The sequence below is a fragment of the Gossypium arboreum genome, chromosome 1 (genome assembly GCF_025698485.1).
Source record: "Gossypium arboreum isolate Shixiya-1 chromosome 1, ASM2569848v2, whole genome shotgun sequence".
NCBI lineage: Eukaryota > Viridiplantae > Streptophyta > Magnoliopsida > Malvales > Malvaceae > Gossypium > Gossypium arboreum.
Window position 1 is genome coordinate 77,377,253 of NC_069070.1, and position 17,258 is coordinate 77,394,510.

A 17,258-nucleotide genomic window follows, 5' to 3' on the forward strand; every position below is an offset into this window, starting at 1 on the left:
TGTAAAGTAATTTTTAGTAAAAACGTCACATAGGAACTTATTTGTAAAAGTCTATAAAATGTGTAGAAAAGTAAGAATAAATGAAAAATGTGGGCTGTTATGAGTACAAACAACAATTTTCTAGGCTTGGGTTGTGATGAAATTGAATGAAATTCATTTTATGAGCCTTGAGACTAAATTGTAAAATGTTGAAAAGTTAAGGGTAAAAATGTAAATTTTACCATAATGTGTTTTTGAGCTGAATTGAATAATGTGATGATTAAATAAGTTAAATGTGGTATTATAGATCAAGAAAAATGAAGTCCGGGTCTAGATCGGGGGAAAACTAAAGTAATTAACGATTAGATCTCTTTGGCCATTTTTGTAACCGAGGTAAGCTCATATGTTAAATAAGCTTTACTATCATTCTATTTTTATGCTTTAATATTGTATGAATTATATAAACAACCCTATGGACCCGTCCGATGATGTTTTGACAAACGAGAAATCTCAATCGAACCTTAGGAATTGATTAGGATACAAGTGGCATGTTACTAGAGTTTTATGTTATGTGATCTGGGTGCTGGTGCTAGTTCTGTACGTCTTTCTGATGGCTGAGTATACCGGCATATGTTGCAGTTACTTGACAACTTGTGTGAGCAGCACCGTATAGCTACGTCTTGACTGACAGCTTGTGTGAGCAGGCTCGTTAATGGCTCGAAAGCGAGCATATATGTTATATGAGATAGAGGTGGCAATGGCTACATATGTGGCACCTTGTGTGCAAGGATTTTTTGAGTATCTGATATTTTTATTCCAAGTGATTCATTGGGTATAACGACGATGAGACTAAGTATAAAATTATTACGAGATGCTACGTGTATGTACTTAAAGCTTATGATTATTAATTTGTGAAATGATGATTTCAATGTAAGTTGTGATGGAAGTGAATTTTGATTATGAGACTTTGGTAAATTGCATTGTCTTATGTTAAATTAATTGTATGTTAATGTATGGCAAGGTTAGCTTATTTCTTTTATACGAGCTTACTAAGCTATATAGCGTACTCCGTTTTATTTTTCATGTTTTATAGTGTCACCAAGCTAGTTTGGGTTGGAGATTGTCGGAGCTCGCATCACACTATCAAACTGTTATTTTTGGTACCGATGACTTTAAATATTTTGAGAATATGGCATGTATAGGGACTTGGTCATTTTGTTATATGTGTCATTATGATTTTAGCCAAATGCCTTAGCTTGTAATTGTCAAAGGCTTGGTTTGGTACGTAGCTATGTGAGTTGGGTCATTTTGATTAAACTAGTTATAAGCTTAAGTATATTCGTACATGGGCAAATATCTCATTTATGATGTGGTCTATAAATGATTGGTGAATGGTTGAATGTGACCTAATGATTGTGTTGTTGAATGGTTAAGATTGGCTTATTGGTATACTAGGAAATCTAAGAAGAATTATACATGATAAAAATATTTGTGTTGGTATTTGAGGATGTGCATTTGGTATGATTTGGCTTGGTAGAATATAATGTTGCAAGTATGTTATGTGTGATAATGAAATGATATGTTCTAACCTTGATTTTGGATGCTTATTTGCCTAAGTATATCATGATTTATGCCATTGAGCTTGTGTGTGTGTAGGTAGAAATGAGGGTGACAAATGGCTTGGTAAACAGCCATTATTTTGTCTACACGAGTAGACACACGAGCTTGTGTCTAGGCTGTGTATGACACACGGCTTGCTCCACGGGTATGTGTTTCGGTCGTGTGTCCCCTGCACCTTAATTTTGTGAAACAGAATGCTCAGAATTAAGCACACGGACGGAGACACGGGTGTGTGTCTCAGCCGTGTAAAGGACACGGCCTCAAGCACGGGCATGTGTCCCGACTGTGTGAAGTCTGCACCTATTATTTGAAAATTTAATTAACCACACGGCCTAGCACACGGGCGTGCGACTTGGCCGTGTAACTTCAATTTGTTCATGACTTGCAAGTCAAAAAGTTACACCGGTTAGAGATACGGATATGTGTGACCACACGGTCTGCCCACACGAGTGTGTCCCAAGCCACACGGGCGTGTAACCCCTGTTCGTAGCAAAAATTTTCTAAGTTTTGTAAAATTTTCCTAAGTGCTCGATTTAGTCCCGAACCACTTCCAAAGCATGTTTACGGCCTCGCATGCTCGTATTAGGGACTTTACGATTGAATTCAAATAGTTTTAATTTAGATGCAAATTTATGACTCAGAATTGTATGTTTGCTTGTGATGTAAGTCTAGTAATGCCTCATATCCTATTCCAGTATTGAATACGGGTAAGGGGTGTTACATTTAGTGGTATCAAAGCTACAGTTTAGTTGATTCCCAGACTAACATAGCATGTGAGAGAGTCTAGCTATGCATGCCATATATATAATTTGTGATAATGTGACGACTCTTGATAATTTAAATATTGTTTTCATATATTAAATGGATCCCAACCGAGAGGTAGCTGATAATATTGAAAGTAATGCGCCGGCTCCCGCCCAAAAAACAGCGCCATCTGAAAGAAAACCAGCAACGGTTAGTTAGGGAAGAGAGGCTAAAGAAGCCTTCTTCCAAATGATGAACGAGTGATTTACTAAGTTTATTCGAATAAATCTGGATGCCCAACATCCTTCACCACCACATAACCCTCAATCGGTTCCTGTAGCTCCCCAGTGTGTGCAATTGTTAAGACTGAACAAGCCTCCAGTTGATAAGATTTGAAAACAAGGAGCTGAAAAATTTAGAGCCAATGTTGACGATGATCCCGAGAGGGCAGAGTTTTGGCTTGAGAACTCTATCAGGGTATTTGATGAGCTTTCTTGCACACCGGATGAGTGCTTGAAATGTGCTATATCACTTCTGAAGGATTCGACATATCGGTGGTGGAATACTCTTGTATCAGTGGTACCGAGAGAAAGGGTTACCTGAGAATTCTTTTAAGATGAGTTCAGAAAGAAACATATCAGTCAACGGTCCATTAATCAGAAATGCAAAGAGTTTTTAGAAATAATACAAGGCTGTATGTCTGTGACTGGATATGAGCGAGAGTTTGTTAGGCTCAGTAAGTATGCTCGGGAATGTGTTTCCACCGAGGCTATCATGTGGAAGAGATTTGAAGATGGGTTAAATAAAAATATCAGAGTACTAGTTGGGATTTTAGAGTTGAAGGAATTTGTTGTGCTAGTCGACCAAGCTTACAAGGTTGGAGGGCTGAGCAAAGAAAAGAGAAAAGCTGAGTTTGAGGTTAGAGATTTAAGAAAAAGACCGATGAATAAGTCATTTCAGTTTTCGTTAAAGAAAATGAGGGATCTGTATACTCGTTCGAATGCTTCAGTTAGGTACCTCAACAGAGATCGCGGGAAATAATATTAGGGTTCCAAGGCTCAAACTACGTCAATAGCAAGCATTGGTAATGCTAGATCTAATAGACCTGAATGTCAACACTGTGGTAAACAACATCCCGGTGAATGTAGGATGAATAACCATGCTTACTTTAAATGTGGCTCCCAAGATCACTTTATTCGAGATAGCCCTGAAATGACTGAGAAAGATAATTTTCAGAATGCAAGACTAAGCAACACTGCCACTAGAGGGAGGCCACCGACAATATGGGAAGTGGCAATAATAGCAGAGGTGTAACAAAAGATTTAACTATGAGATTAGAGGTCAGAGCACCTGTTAGGACCTATGCTATTTGCGCTCGCAAAGATGCGTCATCCCTTGATGTTATCACTAGTACATTTTCTCTCTATGAGACTAATTTAGTTGCATTAATTGATCCTAGATTGACTCATTCTTATATTTGCATGAATTTGGTATCTAGTAAGAATTTACCTGTTGAGTCTACTGAGTTTGTGATTAAGGTGTTGAACCCCTTAGGCAAATATGTTCTAGTTGATAAAGTTTGCAAGAGTTGTCCTTTAATGATTCGGGGTCACTATTTTCCGGTTGACCTAATGCTTTTACTGTTTGATGAGTTCGATCTAATTCTTAGAATGGATTGGTTGGCACTACATGATGTCGTAGTGAATTGTATACGAAATATTATTGCATTGAAATGTCAAAATAAGAAAATTCTTCGAATTGAACCTGATGAGTCGGGTGAGTTGCCTATTGTGATTTCACCGATGTCGGCTTAGAGGTATGTAAGAAAAGGTTGTGAAACTTATCTTGCGCATGTGCTGAATACGAAATGTCTAAAATGAAAATCAAATCTGTGTCGGTAGTTTGTGAATACCTGAATGTGTTCCCAAAAGAATTTCCTGGATTACCATCGATCAGAGAGGTTGAGTTTACTATTGATTTAGTACCAATAACTTCACTGATATCGATAGTTCGTATAGAATGGCTCCCACCAAATTGAAAGAATTGAAGTCTTAGTTGCAAGAGTTGATAGATAAGGGTTTTACGGGATTAAGTTTTTCGCCCTGAGGTGCACCAGTGTTATTCGTCAAGAAGAAAGGCGGAATGAGACTTTGTATAGATTATCGTCAGCTTACCAAGGTTATGATAAAGAACAAGTATCCTTTACCGAAAATAGATGACTTGTTCGATCAGTTAAAAGGGGCAACAGTGTTCTCGAAGATAGACATGAGATCAGGCTATTATCAATTGAGAGTTAAAGAGTCAGATGTGTCGAAGACCGCGTTCAGAACGAGGTTTGGGTATTATGAATTTCTTGTTATGTCTTTTGGATTAACAAATGCTCCTACAGTTTTTATGGACTTGATGAATCGAATCCTCAGACCGTATTTAGATAAATTTATGGTTATTTTTATTGATAACATTTTGATTTATTCCTAAGATGAGTCTGAGCATACCGAACATTTAAGAATTGTCTTACAGAATTTGAGAGATAAGAAATTGTTTACTAAATTCAGTAAAAGTGAGTTTTGGCTCCGAGAAGTTAGATTTTTGGGACACATCGTTTCAGCGGAAGGTATAAGGGCTGATCCGAGTAAAATTTCGATAATTGTTGATTGGAAACAACCAAGGAATGTATCCGAAGTTAGAAGATTTTTGGGTTTGGCTAGTTACTATCAATGTTTTGTTAAGGGATTTTCGATGATTGCTACACCTATGACCAGATTGTTACGAAACGATTTGAAATTCAAGTGGTCTGAGAAATGTCAACAGAGTTTTGAGCAGTTGAAAGCATTATGGACTGAGGCACTGATGTTAGTGCAACTTGAGTTGGGAAAAGAGTTTGTGATTTTCAGAAACTCGTCATTAAACGGTATTGGTTGTGTATTGATGCAAAAAGGTAAAGTGCTAGCTTATGCCTTGAGACAGTTGAAACAGCACAAAAAGAATTATCCGATGCATGACTTGGAATTAACTGCTACAATGTTCGCTTTCAAAATCTGGAGACACCACTTATTCAGTGAAAATTGCCATATCATTCCTGATCACAAGAGTTTAAAGTATTTGATGACTCAGAAAGATTTGAATTTGCGACAACGGAGATGACTCGAACTATTAAAAGATTATGAATTAGTGATTGACTATCACTCAGGGAAAGCGAATGTAGTCGCAAACGCTTTAAGTAAAAAGACTTTGTTTGGTTTGAGGATAATGAATATGCGGTTAACTTTATCTAATGATGGATCGGTTCTGGCTGAGTTGAAAGCTAGACCGGTATTTCTTCAGCAAATTTGCGAAGCTCAGAAAGGTGATAATGAGTTGCAAGCTAAAAGAGTTCAATGCAAATCGAATAATGATTCAGACTATCAGATTTGGATTCGATGATTGTTTGAGGTTTCGAGGTAGGATTTGTATACCGAGAGATACTGAACTGATTCAGAAAATTGTTCATGAGGCACATAATGGTTGTCTATCTGTTTGTCTTGGAAGTACCAAGATGTATAATAATTTGAAGAAATTGTATTGGTGGTAAGGTATGAAACAAGACATTTCAGAGTTTGTAACAAGATGTTTGATTTGTCAACAAGTGAAAGCCGAATGCCAAGTGCCTTCAGGTTTACTTCAGCCTATGACTATATCCGAGTGGAAATGGGATAGAGTTACGATGGATTTCGTATCGGGGTTACCTCTGAATCCGAAAAAGGAAGATGCTGTATGGGCCGTTGTTGATAAATTGACAAAATCGGCTCATTTTATTCCAGTATGTACCGATTATTCACTTGATAAACTAGCTGAATTGTATATTGTTGAAATTGTTAGATTGCATGGAGTGCCTACTTCTATTATTTTGGATAGAGATCCGAGGTTTACATCATGATTTTGGAAGAAATTGCAAGAAGCATTAGGTACAAAGTTGAATTTTAGTACCGCATTCCATTTGTAAATCGACGGTCAATCTGAAAGAGTGATCCAAATTCTTGAAGATATACTTCGTTGTTGTTTTTAGAATTTGAAGGTAGTTGGGAGAAATATCTACCGTTGGTCGAATTTGCTTATAACAACAGTTATCAAACGAGTATAAAGATGGCATTGTATTAAGCATTGTATGGTTGCAAGTGCCGAACTCCTCTATACTGAACCAAGATTAGTGAGAAATAGATTCATGGGTTGATTTGGTCAGAGAAATTGAAAAGAAGGTGAAAGTAATTCATGATTGTTTAAATACAGCTTCGGATCGACAGAAATCGTACGCGGATTTAAAACGGAAGGATATTGAATTCCATGTTGGTGATAAAGTGTTTCTGAAAATGTCTCCGTGGAAGAAAATTCTTAGATTTGGTCGCAAAGTCAAGTTAAGTTAGCATTTCATTGGATCATATGAGATTATTGAAAGAATAGGGCTAGTAGCATATCGAATAACTTTACCATTGTAATTAGAGAAGATCCACAACGTGTTTCATGTATCGATGTTGCGACAATATCGATCAAATTCTTCACATGTAATTTCCCCAACAAAGATTGATATTCGACCCGATATGACATACGATGAAGAACCGATCGAAGAGGCTACGTGGGAACCTGAGGAAGTTATGAGAAAATAGTACCATAACTGTAACACCCCTAACCCACATCCGACATCAGAACAGGGTTATAAGATGTTACTGAAGTTTACAGAATAATTATACAAAAATCCTATTATTTACCTATATTTACATCAAAGCTGTCCACTCGAGTCATAGTCACTAAATTATTTATATCTAGAGCTACGGAACTCCAAACTAATATCCGCTAATTTTTCCTGAAACTAGACTCACATATCTTCCTACCATAAAATTTTCAGAATTTTTGGTTTAGCCAATAAGTACAGTTTATTCTTTAAATTCTCCCCTGTTTCACTGCTCAACAGTTCTGACCACTCTTCACTAAAATTTAATTATCTCTCTGTACAGAATTCAAATAATGTTATCAGTTGTTCCTCCTAAAAATAGAATCATAAGGAATCTAACCGTATAAATTATCTCTCATAATTATTTTTTTAAAATTTTTAATGATTTTTACAAGTCAGAATAGGGGAGCTCGAAATCACTCTGACCTTATCTCACAAAAAATCAAATATCTCCTGATATGAAAGTCTTTTGTTTACACCATTTCTCCTATGTGAAGCTAGATAGGCTTTAATTTAATATCTTATTCAACCTCTAATTAGATTTTCATAATTTATGGTGAATTTTCAAAGTCAAACTACTGCTACTAACCAAAAACTATTTTAGTACAAAATATTGTTAACTAGTCTATAACATCTTTACTTCAATTCATTGAAACTCTATACATGCCATATAAAACAAAAGCTACCGGAATTGATTTGGATAGTGTGCTTTGTTGTGTTGATCCGATCTACCAACTTCACTTCAATTCAATCTACATAAAAATATCAAACACACACAAGTAAGCTAATTGAAGCTTAGTAAGTTCATAGGTTTAAAAGTAATGCTTACCAAACATAATATTTTCAAACAATACCAAAACATTTACTAAGTTTCCTGCCATTCACAACCACTGTTATAATACTTCACATAATTGAGCTCAACATTAACAACTACTTAATCTCTTTCATTTGGTTCGCTTCTCTTGTATTTCTTATTATCAAATTAAGAAACGGCTTACAAAATTGAGTACGTCGTTGTTCAGTCCCACAATTCATAAACTCAGTATGGTATTCCTCATTGAAATACCATACCTAGATTTTACAACTCGGTATGGGAAATGCCATACCTACATTTCTTAACTCAGTATGGATTTGATAATACCATACCTACATTTCACAACTCAGTATGGATGATACCATACCTACATTTCACACTTTTCCATGGAACAACCATGGTCTTATCCATCAATTCATCACATGTCACGATACGAACGTACTCAATTCTTGCGTTTTTTCCTAATTTGCATTTTTCACATTTATTCTTTCATTAACAAAATTTTCACAATCCCACAACAAATTCATATATAATAACATATTATATCATTCAATCATTCACAAATAAACATCTAAATTCAACTATATGAACTTACCCGGCTGATTTGTAGAAGATATTGAAATTTAGGGACTATTCCGTAACTTTTTCTTTTCCTCGGTCTTCTTTGGATTCTTGATATATAATATAAAATATTTCCACTCATTAGCATTTATCTGATTTCTATTTCACTTCACAATTTATGCTCTTCAACTTTCAAAATTGTACTTTTACCCTAAAGTTTATAGTTTTTACAATTTAGTCCCTACTCAATTCACCCATCAATTGAACTAATTTTTCTCAATTAACACTTTATTTTATCATTATAAACTATTTCAAAACCTTTGATATTCTGAATTTCAACACCAACCTTCAATTCACAACTTTTTCACAATTAGGTCCTAAATACCATTTTCTATCAAAATCACTTAATAAAACCACATTAAACATTTCATAATAATTCATCATAAAACTCCCTTACCCATCCAGGGTAACTTCCAATTTCACCCATAAAATCAAAAACTAATGAATTCTACAAGTGGACCTAATTGTAAAAATCATAAAAACATAAAAACTATCAACAAAAAGAAAGAATTAAACTCACATGATGTAAAAATATGAAAAACCAGCTTTCTACAGACCTTTTGTGGCGTTTTTTCTGAGAAAATATGAAGAGATCTCTAGATTTTTCAAATTTGTCCTTATTTTATATGTTAAAATTATAAAATTTCCAATTTTACCCTTATTTCTCTTATTTTTCTACTGATTTTCTTGCCCTTGCCGTCCAGCCTATTCACTTTTAGGCTTAATTTCCCTTTAAATCCTCTTTATTTTAACACTTGAGCTATTTAATCCTTCTAGCAAATTTTGCATTTGTTACAATTTAGTCCTTTTTATTTAATTGACTATCCAAACGTTAAAATTTCTCAACCAAACTTTAATACTAACTAAATGGCACTCCATAAATATTTATAAAAATATTTATGGCTCGTTTTTCAAATTCAAGGTCTCGATACCTCTTTTTTTGACCCGTTTGACCTAATAAATTCTTTTAATTCACTAAACTCTCCAATTCACAAATTCTTCTAAATTCTTACTTGACTCATAAATGTTAAATTACTATCTTGTTCAATCTTACTTGTCAGATTTAGTGATCTCAAATCACCATTTCTGACACCACTGAAAATTAGGCCGTTACACTAACCTTTTTTTCCGTTAAGATTTTTGGGGACGAAAATCCCTAAAGGGGGAGAGTTGTAACAGCCCATTTTTGGGTCAAATAAAAAAAGTGGCTTCGGGACCAAAAATCTGAAGTAGAAATATTTATTTTATTATTCCTTTAAGGTCTACAGCATGATAGAATAATTGTGTGAAAATTTCGTTAAGAAATTTTATCGATTGAGTGCTTAATTTGACTATAAGGACTAAATTGCAATCTGTGCAAAACTTGAATTCTATAAGTTAAAGGTGTCTTGTTAATACCCTAAACCCGGCCTAGACGTTATGGCCGAATCTGGCGATGTCACATGGAATGGAATTTCGAAATCGAGTTTATCAAGTTAAAACTGTTTCCGTTTGTTAGCTTTTATTTATCTTTCGTCAATTTTAAAACTATTTCTTGTTTAATTGATTCGTTTAAAAACACATTTTGTAGCTGAAGCTTTTAAAACCGTGATATTTAAAGAAAATTGTTCATGTTTTATGAAAAACGTTGTCTTTAATAAAACCAAGTTTCCGTTACAGTTCTAAAGTTCGTGTAAACAGTTAAAATCCCAAAACAATGGTAAACAGTCTAAAAGTCCCAAATTACATCAAAAATACCCAGAAACAAATAGGAATTAAAACCATAAGAGAAATTAAAACCGTTCAATAGACTTGTGGTCACCACTGGGTCCACCGCCGCACCGATTCGTCTAAGTCTGGGGATTACCTGTACAGATAAAATAGAAAGGGGTGAGTTTACGTAAACTCAGTGTGTAATCCCCACAGATAAAACAACAGTCATCAACTAAATGCATCTGGGCCAAAGCCCATTTTTGTTTCAGTAGTAGTTCGGGCCTTAGCTCATTTCAGTTTCAGTATCAGATATGCATTAGGGCCTAAGCCCATCACAGTAACAATATCAGATATACATTAATCAGTAAACAGAGTCCTACCCAACCAGCCTCTACACACCATCTCCATCCATCCCTACACTCCATGTGGGGTTTAAAGCACGTACCCATCCCTACACTCTGAGTAGTATCGAATGCGGCACATAATCAGCAAATTGCAGCTGACCTGCCAGATAATAGGCTTAAGAGCCTTTCAGTACACTTCCTCCAAATATCAACATCCCAACCCAATGCAATGCAACATACAATATATGACATACTAATACATGAATATAGGGGTGTGCAAAATTCGTGTAAAACCAAAAAAATTCGGTTAACCGACCGAATTCGGTTAATCGATCGGTTAACCAAATTAATTCGGTCGGGGGTCGGTTAATAATTTTTTGAGTTTTCGGTTAACGGTTAATTCAGTTCGAAATCAGTCGATTAACCGAATTTTTTCCGTTTAACCGAAAAAATTAATAAATAAAATTATAATATATAAATAGCCCACCATTCACTCAAACTCAATCCAACATAAACTCAAATATCCAATCTAATATATATTAACCCGAGTACCTAACCCAACCCAATAATAAAAATTACAAATAATTTAATAAATAAAAATAAAAATCTAAAACTAAAAATAAAAATAAAAAAATATAATTTTCTGTTAATTCAGTTAACCGACCGAATTAACCGATAAAATTTCGGTTCGATTAATTTTTTTGAAAAAATTCGATTTAGTTAACGGTTAAAAATTTTGAAGGGTCGTTAATTCGGTTAATGTTATTTCAGGTCAGTTAACCAACTGAACACCCCTACAGGAATATCAGTTATACATACAGTTCAGTATTCACTCATATAATCATCATGCTCAGTACAAACATCATACATACAGATTACGCATTTAAGGGTCTAAGTAGTGCTTACCGACCCTACAGTAGGTTCATAGTCGACTTGGATGACCCGTGCAACTTTAAAACACATTTCAGTTAAATGAGCTCACACGCCTATGTGGCCTGCCCGTGTAGGGCCCACACGCCTATGTGGCCCATACGGCCCAATTTGGCCTTGGCCGTATAGATCACACGGCCTAGTCTAGAATCCCATACACTCGTGTAGACTACTCGTGTGGCCCACACGGCCTAAATCAATCTAGCCCGTGTGTCGCACACGGCCTACCTGGCCATTACACAGTTGTGTCTTGCGCGCATGGCCTGGCCTCGTCGATCACACGCCAGTGTTATGGCAAACGACCTACTACATGAGCCACCACACGCCCATGTGGCATCAACAGTGGGGTTTTTGGTTTTTGCTGAAACCCTATTTTCTGTATTTTTTGGTACACACCTGGTTCGTTTTTGACGTAAAAGCACTTTCAATACCACCAGAACCTATAATCGTCAAATCAAAATCCCAACTCTATCTTAAATCTCAATAATTCAAAATCATGAAACTGACAAGCCTTCGATTTGAGTGTTTTACACTTACCCCAACTCGCTAAATGGTTGACTACGATTCGGCGAGACTAAAGTCACGCCCTTCACAATTTGTTGCTGCCAAAATGACCATATAATCCCAATCAAACGATGGAAATAACGCAAGTTACAGAAAAGGAAAAACCTCACTTACCCGCACGTGTGATAAAAACTGAAATGCCCAAAACGAAAGTACGACAGTCGACAAAAATAAAACAAAATCGACAATAGAAGGAAACAATAAACAACAGAGAAACTAGAACTGGCGTCAAAATTTTGGGAAAAGAAACCGAAATTTGAAAAAAAAACTGAAACAAAAGGAAAAGGTAACAGATATGATTCACATCCCTAAATTCTCTCCCTCAAACCTACTACTCCAGAACTTCTACAGAATTTCAATTCAACTAAAACTCTCACTGTTAACAGAACAAAAATAATCCCTCACGCTTGCATAGGGATTCGAACACAAGACCTCTAACACACCAACACACATCTTAACCACCAGACCAGCAGGCCAATTCTATTATGGTTTTACAAGTAATTTAATATAAACCCGCTAAACAAGTCTAAGGCTTAAGTCAGAAAAATACCAAAATTTACCAAAGGTAAGGCTTGAACTTCGAACCTCTCACATACTCCCGGAACACTTAACCACTAAAGCAGATGCAGATTTGTGTTAAACAATTACAAAAACAAAGATAAGAATTTTGGGGCGTTACATGTCTAATTGTTATGAACTTTTAATTAGAGGTCCTTAAATGGTAATTAGACCATTATACCTTAGGATGGACAAAAATGGACATGGTTAGGTGAAATTTCAAAGTTATGCATTAAGGGTATTTTAGTAATTTGGCTAATAAGGACAAAATTAACTAAATAAAGGGTGTCCATCTTCTCAATTTCATCCCCCTATAGCCAAAATTCATAATGAGTCCATAGCTAGACATTTGGCCACTTTCAAGCTCGATTGTAAGTTCGTTCTTGCCCCCATTTTTAATGATTTCTATATTTTTGAAGTTGTCTTAACCTAATCTAGCCTTTCCAAGGACTAATTTGAAGAAGGATTAAAGTCTAAAATTTGACCTATGTAGAATATACTTGTATTTTGATGTTTGATGGTAGAAAATGCATGTTTGTTGTTTGTTAAATACTTTTGTAAAGTGATTTTCAATAAAAACGTCAAATAGGAACTTATTTGTAAAAGTCTATAAAATGTGTAGAAAAGTGTGAATAAATGAAAAATGTAGGCTGTTATGAGTACAAACAACAATCAGCTAGGCTTGGGTTGTGATGAAATTGAATGAAATTCATTTTAAAAGCCTTGGGACTAAATTGTAAAATGTTGAAAAGTTAAGGGAAAAATGTAAATTTTTCCATAATGTGTTTTTGAGCTGAATTGAATAATATGATGATTAAAAAAGTTAAATATGGTATTATAGATTAAGAAAAATGAAGTTCGAGTCTAGATCGGGGGAAAACCAAAGTAATTAACGAAAAGATCTCTTTGGTCGTTTTTATAACCGAGGTAAGTTCGTATGTTAAATAAGCTTTAATATAATTCTATTTTTAATGCTTTAATATTGTATGAATTATATAAACAACTCTATGGACCCGTCGGACGACGTTTTGACAAGCGAGAAATCTCAATCGAACCTTAGGAATAGATTAGGATACAAGTGACATGTCACTAGGATTTTATGTTATGTGATCTGGGCGCTGGTCCTGTACGTCCTACCGGTGGCTAAGTATACCGGCATATGTTGCGGTTACTTGACAACTTGTGTGAGCAGCACCGTGTAGCTACGTCTTGACTGAAAGCTTGTATGAGCAGGTCCGTTAATGGCTCGAAAGCGAGCATATATGTGATATGAGATAGAGGTAGCAATGGCTACATATGTGGCACCTTGTGTGCAAGGATTTCTTGAGTATCCGATATTATTATTTTGAGTGGTTCATTAGGTATAACGACGATAAGACTAAGTATGAAATTATTACAATATGGTACATGTATGTACTTAAAGCTTATGATTATTAATTCGTGAAATGACGATTTCAAGGTAAGTTGTGATGGAAGTGAATTATGATTATGAGATTTTGGTAAATTGCATTGTCTTATGTTAAATTACTTGTATGTTAATGTATGGTAAGGTTAGCTTATTTCTTTCATACGAGCTTACTAAGTTATATAGCTTACTCCATTTTATTTTTCATGTTTTATAGTATCACCAAGCTAGCTCGGGTTGGAGATTGTTGAAGCTCGCATCACACTGTCAAACTGTTATTTTGGGTACCGATAATTTTAAACAATTTGAGAATATGGAATGTATAGGGACTTAGTCATTTTGTAATATGTGTCATTATGATTTTAGCCAAATGCATTGGCTTGTAATTGCCAAAGGCTTGGTTTGGTATTTGGCCATGTGAATTGGGTCATTTTGATTAAATTGGTTGTAAGCTTAAGTATATTCATACATGTGCAAATATCTCATTTATGTGTACAAATATCTCATTTATGATGTGGTCTATAAATGATTGGTGAATGGTTGAATGTGAATAGTTGAATGTGACCTAATGATTGTGTTGTTGAATGGTTAAGATTGGCTTATTGGTATACTAGGAAATCTAAGAAGAATTATACATGATAAAAAATATTTGTGTTGGTACTTGAGGATGTGCATTTGGTATGATTTGGCTTGGAATATAATGTTGCAAGTATGTTATGTGTGATAATGAAATGATATGTTCTGACCTTGATTTTGGATGCTTATTTTCCTAAGTATATCATGATTTATGCCATTGAGCTTGTGTGTGTGTAGGTAGAAATGAGGGTGACAAATGGCTTGGTAAACAGCCTTTATTTTGTCTACACGAGTAGACACACGAGCTTGTGTCTAGGCTGTGTGTGACATACGGCTTGCTCCACGGGCATGTGTTTCGGTCGTGTGTCCCCTGCACCTTAATTTTGAGAAACAGAATGCTCAGAATTGAGCACACGGGTGGAGACATGGGCGTGTGTCTCAACAATGTGAGGGATACGGCCTCAAGCACGGACGTGTATCCCGACTGTGTGAAGTCTGCACCTATTTTATAAATTTAATTAACTTGTGACTTGGCCTTGTGACTTCAATTTGTTCATGACTTGCAAGTCAGAGAGTTACATGGGTTAGGGACGCGGGCGTGTGTGACCACACGGCCTGCCCATACGGGCATGTCCAAAACCATACGGGCTTGTGACCCCTGTTCATAGCAAAAAAATTTTAAGTTTTGTAAAATTTTCCTAAGTGTTTGGTTTAGTCCTGAACCACTTCAAAAGCATGTTTCGGGCCCCGCAGGCTCGTATTAGGTACTTTACAATTAAATACAAATGATTTTAATTTGGATGCAAATTTATGACTCGAAATTGTTTGTTTGTTTGCGATGTAAGTCCGGTAATGCCTCATATCCTATTCCTGCGTTGAATACGGGTAAGGGGTGTTACATGATTGATTATATAAAGGATTTATTTATGATATAAATGATCAGTAATTTTGGAGATGTTGCAAATTAGCCCTAGTTAAATTCTAGGTTGATATTAGAGCATACATAAGATAGTATAAGACCCAACCAAAATTATATTTGATGATTATGCATTGAATTGATTATATTTGTATGGTTCATGTTTAATTTGAATTTTAATTGTGTAACTACGAAGAAATTCCATTTTTATTTGAAATAATCTATGTGAATTGAATGTGTTCTATTTCAGCTTTAACTGTAGCACTCCATAGCTTAGGTCCAATGACCGGACCAAGTAAGGGGTGTTACACGCACAGTGCATCATCGGATAAACTGAAGCAATCATATTGACATGTAAGTGTATCATCGAATGTACCAAAAAAAACATACCAACATGTAAGTGCATCATCAAATATATCAAAGAAAACATACTGCCACGTAAGTGCATCATCGGATATACCGAAGAAAATATTCCGGCATGTACGTGCATCATCAAGCATACTGAAGTAATAATACTGGCATGTAAATGCATAATTGGCTAGATCTAAGTATAGACCTGTACATTTAATGGAGTAACCAATTCTAATCTCCTTGAAGAGAGTGCTCACACTTAAAGTCACACTGAAAAGCGGGTGGTGAAACCATGGTAAGCAGAAAGCTTGATAAAAGGAGGCACTCCCTCTATCAACCGATAGTCTCAAGAGTGGTTAATCCGGAAGGTTAAACGGTTGATGAAAACCCGATTGATAGGAGGTGGAGAACCATCCTCAAGCATCCACCTGATGTTTTTTAGGAGTGCCACATTTTTAACCCGAATGGGGTATAACATAAAATATTTTATATAATTTCTTTCATTAAATTGCAATTTTTATGAAATATCTTAAATTAGAAAATACATCATTCAAAACCCGACTAATGAATAGGTTAAGATAAGATGTTGCGTTATTTTTTATACCTAAAATAAAATAAATATTATATTTAATGTGTTAGTAAACAAATAATATATGTATTTGATTAAAGTAATTTTTATTTAAATAACAACTCAAACTAAACTTTGGGGTCGTAAATGTGAGAAGTCGCGGTGCACAAAACATAATGCATTGTGTGACAGTCGAATCCCTGGAACATACAGTCTAGGGATGTATAAAACTCAATTCATGCTGCACAACACAAGATGCATTGCGCAACACCACAGTTTTCCGCCTCTGTCCTTTCTTGTGTTGTGTATGTATGTGCATATGTTTTAACATTGTTTTTCATGTTTTCTTAATTGCAAAACCAACCGAAAATGATTAAAGACTATTATAGCATTATTTTTGAGAATTATTTTTAAAAAGTGTAGTGGAAAAGTGATTTTGAGAAGTACTTTTTAAATGTTTAGTTTAAGATTTAAATGTTTAGTATTCTTGTCAAAAAGTATTTTTGAGAAATAAAATGTTCATTTTAGACATTATGTTATAAAGTAAAATATGCATTTAAATAATGTTCAAATTAATTAATATTATGGTATTTTAGTAAGAATATAAAAATAATTTATTATAATTTTTTGTTAATATTTTAATATATGAAATATAAATTTTAAATATTTTTAAGCAATTAATATTAATTATTTATATAGTTTAATTTGAATATATAAACTATATTTATAACCAAAAAATTTTAAATATATAATATTATATATTTAAAATAAATTTCAATAGGAAAGTAATTACATACCTAATATAAATATTATATAAAATTCTTTATAAGGGTTAAAATTGTCTTTTGCTCCTAAAGGAGTTTTCGCTAAA